This window comes from Artemia franciscana, chromosome 14 (genome assembly GCF_032884065.1).
Source record: "Artemia franciscana chromosome 14, ASM3288406v1, whole genome shotgun sequence".
NCBI lineage: Eukaryota > Metazoa > Arthropoda > Branchiopoda > Anostraca > Artemiidae > Artemia > Artemia franciscana.
This window is the reverse complement of record NC_088876.1, coordinates 34,614,958-34,621,820: the sequence shown is the minus strand read 5'-3', so window position 1 is coordinate 34,621,820 and position 6,863 is coordinate 34,614,958. Positions and strand designations below refer to the sequence as shown.

At 33.5% G+C, this 6,863-nt stretch overlaps 1 non-coding gene across 1 annotated transcript; it reads left to right on the top strand.

Moving 5' to 3' along the window:
- Nucleotides 1-453: 453 nt before the first annotated feature.
- LOC136035895 (U1 spliceosomal RNA) lies at nucleotides 454-616 on the top strand. The gene has a single exon (XR_010619544.1). It is a non-coding gene; the product is annotated as a U1 spliceosomal RNA (small nuclear RNA).
- The last annotated feature ends 6,247 nt before the right edge of the window (nucleotides 617-6,863 follow it).

Below are 6,863 nucleotides of genomic sequence, written 5' to 3'. Positions count from 1 at the left end.
AAATTTCATATTGAACCAATATTCGATAAAATTGCTGAAGTGATTGTTTTTGGCCTCAGGCGACTTGGTTCTGCGGTGAGTTGTTGATATTCGTAATGAATAAAGCCCCCAATGGTTTTTGGCGAGAAAATAATTGGTATAGTCAGTAGAACGGCCACTGGGCTCTTAGAAATTAAAAGTTTCGACTTTTCAGTCGTATTGATGAGAGAGTGAGAAACCCCTGATTTTCTTTTCTCATAAAGATAAAGTTGCATTTAAATTATTAAGACCTTTGCATATGAAAATGAAATGGGACATTGCTATTTTCAAAAATAATTTAGAGACTTGATTCACTGCTGTGAAAAAGTTTTCTAAAGCTGCATGTGTTTAATAAATTAAACTTTCCGAATAGAATTCAAAGCAACCAGATTTATGTCGAAAGATATTAGTAAAAGGTTAGATTTCGACCAATTCATACTTACCTGGCTAAAGACCTGCATTGATCATGATGGAGGCGCTCTCAGAGTGAGGCTTTTCCATTGCACTTTGGATTGGCTTATCCCTGTGATTACCTCAAATGGGGTAACTCAAGAGCTTAATTTTTGGTAGGTGGGGATTGGGCTCGCGCAGATCCCTGTCTACATATTGAAAAGTTTTCTTTTTCCTTTGGGCCCATGATTTAGGTCACATATTTGTGAGTTGAAAGAAGAAAGTATACAATTTGATGTTGATAAGACTTGAGTAAAATTGATCATTTGGCTCTATTGAAAAAATTAATTTTCTGATAAATTTACATGTTTGAAATATTACGGAGAGGGTTGAGCGTATACTCTATAGAAGATGGTTCTGGAATTTGAATAATAGTTGAAAGTGAAAGGTACGGAGATGAATAGTTTCTACAAAAAAGCCGAGCAAGCCATTAAAGCTGCTAATTCTTTTTAATATTCTTTTATTTTATATACTTGCTCTCCAATCAATTTTGACTCTTAAAAAGGGCACTAGAACCTTCAATTTCCAATCAGATGAGCTTCTTCCAAAGTTTAAACGACCAGTCATTCCGTACGAAGTGCCTTGGTGGCAAAAGTAGATAACCAATTCATTGTGCCTACTTCTCTTTTTATTTAGGCAGTGCTATTTCACTGCCTATCATGAAATATGTCTAAAAAAGAAAGCTGATTAAAAGTCTATTTGCTGATAATTTATGTTTTTAATTTGCAGAAACTATTGAGCACTTCAGCGAAACCTAAAAAGTCGACAAAGAAGAATAAAGCAGGCAAACCCGGGGAAGCCCCCGCGAAAAACAGTGAAGCAACCGTCAGTTCCGCTTGAGATATTATTTTTTGACAGGTAACGTTTTATTGATTATTCTCTCTTTTTTTTCTTTTCTTTTTTCAATGTTCTATTGATTATTCTCTCTTTATTTTCTTTTCTTTTTTCAATGTACTATTGATTATTCTCTATTTCTTTTCTTTTCTTTTTTCAATGGCATGCCTATAAGGATATAAAAATAGCGACACTCCTAGAAAATAAAACTGAAATCTGCAGAATAAAAGTGTAGCAGGTTATAGTCAGCTTATAGCTGTCTACTTCAATCAGGGATGTATTCAGAAGGGAAGAGCTAAGAACTTGCCCTGAAATCGCAAATTTTTCCCGAATTTCAGTGCACTGTTTGTTCAAATTGTCAAATAAAACAAGCTTTTATTGCCATCCCCCTTCCTCCTGGACAAAATTCCAGCTTCTGTGAGTAGCTTCAGTATATATGCAAATATGCAGTGCCTTTATAAAGGCGTACAATGCTGAGCAATGAAGTTCGATCTCCTGTTTCGTGTTCTTAGCAGACGATTCAAAATAGTCGCACAAGGCCCAACTGGTGGGACTTTTAAACATAAAGAAATAGAAAGTCGTAGTATATAACAGTAGGCTTCAATTGTGCCACTATGTGAACACTTACAATGCCTAAGAAGAGTTAACGCAGAAGTTACTGGGACTTAGTTTAATGCAGTGTTTTAGTATTGAATGAATGAATGAACTTTATTACCCGTAAAAGTATAAAAAACACAAAGTACGGAGCATTATAAATAAACAAAAAAAACGATAAACAGCGAAAAAAAAAAATCCAAACTAACAAAAGACAACATGGACTAATTAACCAGTATCAATATGGAAAAAAGGCTGCTGAGGGTCATAAACGTGAATAAAGTTTAAGCTGATGTTCAAAATTGCAACTAAACTGACTAAGCTGATTTAAACTGTTGTTCAAAATTTCAACTGAACTGACTAAGCTGATTTAAACTGTTGTTAAAAATTTCATCTAAGCTGATTTAAGCTGTTGTTCCAAATTTCAGCTAAACTGACTAAGCTGATTTAAACTGTTGTTCAAAATTTCAACTGAACTGATGCCAGAACTAATTAAAATGATTTAAACTGATGTTCAAAATTTTTAATAACTGATACCAGAACTGATTTAATCTGAGGTCCAAAATTTCAAATGAAGTCCGTCTGAACTGACTAAACTGATTTAAACTGATGTTCCAAATTTACACTAATCTCCGCACAAACTGATGTTTATGGCGTAGGTCTTAGCTGAATAATCTCCTTTATCTTTCCATTTTATTTAGTATTTTTTCTTTAACAGTATGAGTGGCTTTGCGGAGGTCTTCGCTGAAATACCTACTTTATCTAATCGTTGTAATCACTGGCTGAAAATCACCCTCGTTTTTTTTAAACATAAAAACGTAGGAACCTCTAGAAATTTTATGTCTCCCATAAAATTTTGAGGCTTAATTTTAACAAAATTTTCATTTATAAACAAGCTTTTTTTAATTCATTAATTAATTAATAATTAATTTTATATTTAATAGTTGAATTATTTAACTATTAATCTTTTTCAGTCCTGACTTGCAGAATTATTTAATTACTTAATCTTTTTTAGCGGACTGGTGAGAGGGAGGGTCCAATTTCGTGTAAAACAGAAGATAATTTATACATTTAGCTAAGTGCTCGTTGAATATTATGATATATTGTATTTGTTATTCTTGTTTTATTGGGTTCTATTTTCTTAGAAGAGATGTAAGTCTGGCAATGTTGGCTTGTGATCGACGACGGTTTTGACATCTCTTGTGCCTGAGTAAAATCTTTATTAGCCCCCCCTCCCCCCTAATCTCCTGTAAAATTTTCTGGCCTAATTTTATCAAAATTTTCATTTACTAACAGCTTTTTTTTCAATTTATTAATTAGTTAATATTTTATTTTTTATTTATTATTTAAACTGTTAAGTTATTTTAACTCTTATTGTCTATTTATTTCATTAATTTATTAATTATTTTCATTTGTTAACTCCATCCTCTACTTTATTTAAAAAAATAAAATTTCGAAAATTACAAAATGATTGTAAGCATTAGATTATTTGCTGGAAATTTTGCGACCCCCTTAAATTTCTGCACCAGGGCAAGTTCCCTTTGTCTTCTTTCTAAAACTGCTTCTGCTTGTGATATCCATTTCAAAAATAAAACTTAGTCAAATGTATAATTCACGTTTCTAAGGGTATCGAGGAATATGTGCTATATGTGTATATTTAAGTACTTTGGAATTAATGAAGCGAAATACTAAACAGCAAAAGTATACCAAAAACTTGTATATCTGTGCATTAATACACGTCTTAAGATCTTTAAACAATAATTATTTAATCGATAATAATAATATTGTCAATTAATAATAATTAATAACCATTAATAAGCAAACAATAAGTTTTTAGCGATACTGAGTACTTTTTTTTCCAAAAGCCTAAAAAGGGTCACGCGCCTCTCAAAATCCTAATTCTAATTTCTCTTAACCCCAATTTACTTCCTCTATAAGTTTTAAGACGCTTGAAAGAATCCATGGCTCCAATCATGAAAAATGCTTTGATAATGCCGGAACAAACAAAGTGTTATACACGTTTATTTTTCTACTGAAAAATTTGCGGAGGGAGGTTGTCAGAAGGGCTAAGGACCTATGTTCGTGCTCCAGCCATATAAATTGAAAATCTTATACACGGTTCCGGTTAAAGCAATGTGTTGCGTGCCTATCTTCTGCTAATAAGCTGCTGGGGTGTAGGAGGGGATAACTTTCTACATCAGATTCAATATCCTTCTGTGATTTTGATTAAACACAATACGAACCTTTGCGTCTGAAAAGTTGGCACTGGGGAGGACTAGTAACAGCTTGGGTGCTTTAAATTCGACTTTGTATTCGAATCAGGACTTGCTCGTTGTACGTCGAGTCAGAACTTAAGCTGGTTTCAGTTTAATCGGGTCAATGCCCGATTTTTTTTTATCTGGTATAGGAGTGTAGTTGTCAACATCCCGAAATTTTCAAAATGGGTTATGCCTAAAAATAAATCTGACCATACAACAGATTTACCCTGTGGTATATTAATGCTCTATTTAGCAATACGGAGCATCTATTACGGGGATATGTTCCAAGGAGGCAAAGCTGGACGACAAGATTGGTGCTATTCTCTGTAAAAAAAAGATCCAATAACTGAAACTTCGATTTGAACCTCGATACGTCTGTAATGTCTCTAGGGAGTCGTTATCCATGTTCTGTACAACTGATTTACTTATCTGTCTTGATAAGTCTTGTGACGTATCTGTCTGGGTCGAAAAGCTGATATTATTGGTCTGGTCAACCTTTCTAATATCACTGATAAGAAAAGAACAAAAGTTAAGCTCTAATTGCTGTACCAACGAGATAATTATTAAAGCTCAGGGAGGTCACGTGATGCCATTCCTCTGTTCAGATAAAATAAAGTCAAATGACAACTTCCAACGAAAAAAACGAAGAAAACAGCACTTCAGGTTGATGAGAATATGCTCTTTTTTATATTCACATTTTTTCTACTCATTTTAAGAAGATAATTTGACGAAGTGCCAAAAGCTGGTGCTGCTGGAATAGAGCTCTCCGCTGGAGCATCTCAAGAACAAACAAAACCTATGCTTTTCAGCTCCTAGAAATGATTATACTCGACTCTCCAAAATGTAGTTGCAAATTGATCCGTCCGATTTGAAATTAAACCTCTTCCTAAAATTGCAGGGTTGCCACATTCCCGAAACAAACCGAAACCAGTGAAAAAAAAAGTGTAGAACTGTAGTGTTTCTATTGAAGAACGATGAATATAGGTCACGCTCGGTGGATGAATTATGAATGGTATTGCATTATATGACATCATACATTTTGGCCTTACAGAATGAACGATGCGCATATCCCTCGAGATGAGTTTGACGAACGTTTATGTGAGGGGCTATCGACATCCTCGAAGAATAGCTTCCTACATTTTATTAAATAAAAAAAAACAAGTTTTTTCAACTGATAGTAAGGAGTGACATCAAAACTTAAAACGCGTTAAAAATGTAAAATGTTAAATGAAAAAAATGTTAAAAATGTAAAAAGGTCTTGAGTTTTATTCTGTGGCGGGGATTTTTTCACGTGGGTACTTGAAGGAAACCTAGAGAAAATATCCCGTTATCCGCCTCCGTCCAAGTGTCTTTGTGTATATTTTTTGTTAGCTTTTTTACATGGTTGTTGTTTGTCTTAGTTAGTTAGTTATAATGATCGACCTTAATTATTATTTTCTTTTTTCAGGTTTTACCATCTTGGTGATTTTTGACTGATTGTCAAATGCTATAAATAGAATTCCTTTTGGTATTTAGTTCTTTCTCAGTGAAATTAAAAAGTGTGATAAGCTCTTATGGCGTTTATTATAAAGACATGAGAATATGTTTATTTAAAAGTGTCCTATGTCGTTTTTAAGAAAAATCTGTTTCTCAAATACTTTGGTGGTAAAGTTACCTAAATGGTATTCTCATAGAAAACAATAAAAAATTATAACTCAAAATTATTCTTGTTTGTTTTGATTAGACTTTATTAAACAAGAAACGATATACATAAATCTTATACAAAAGAGACAGGGAGGCAACTCGTTTTGTCTCTTTAACAAAAGAGAGAGAAAAAAGAAGAAGGAATTACACCTCAAGAACTCACACGCCTTGTTTTGGACAATTTGGAGTTTTCGTAAATGTGAATGGAATGTCAACATCCAAACGGTCGGGCAATTATTGAAAATAGCATTCAACTAATGACAAATATAATTTTCTCATTATTTGGTAAGGAAACAGGAAATTTAATTTATGCAAACAACCGAGATTCCTGGGCACTGTTGCCTCGAGTTTATTAACATGAGTCTTAAAAGACAGAGTTCAGTCAAAGTAGATACCTAAATATCTAAATACATCCACCCTTTTTATGAAGGAAGTTCCAATACTAATAGTTTTAAATGACACTCACTTCACTGCTCTCAAACTTCTCCCAGAAACCACAAATTCCGGCTTTTCTAGGTTAGGTATTAGTCGACAAGCCTGAAACCAAGAATTTACATTAAAAACAACAGTTTCGAGGGCCATTCGTAGGTCCTCCTCTTTGCCAGCCTTCGAACTAATTGCTGTGTCATCTGAAAACAATATTGGTAATTCTTTGTCCGAAGGCCTACATTTTGGAAGGTCATTTATGTATATAGAAAAATTTAACAGTCCCAACATAGACTCTGGTGGAACCCCTATATTTTCTAAAGGAAAAATATGAGATGATTCTTCACCAACTTGGACTGTAAAACTTCTTTCTAATAAATAAGTTCTCACTACCTCAAGAGCTATTCCACGAATTCCTATATTTTCCAACTTATTAAAAAGAATTGCATGTTCTTTTGTATCAAAAGCTTTTTTAATGTCAAAAAATATAGTTGCCACCAAATAAGTATCATCCATAGCATCTGATAAGAAATTATGCAAAGCAGCTACTGCTTGCTCTGTTGACCTATCACGCAAGAAACCAAACTGATTGGGAGAAAA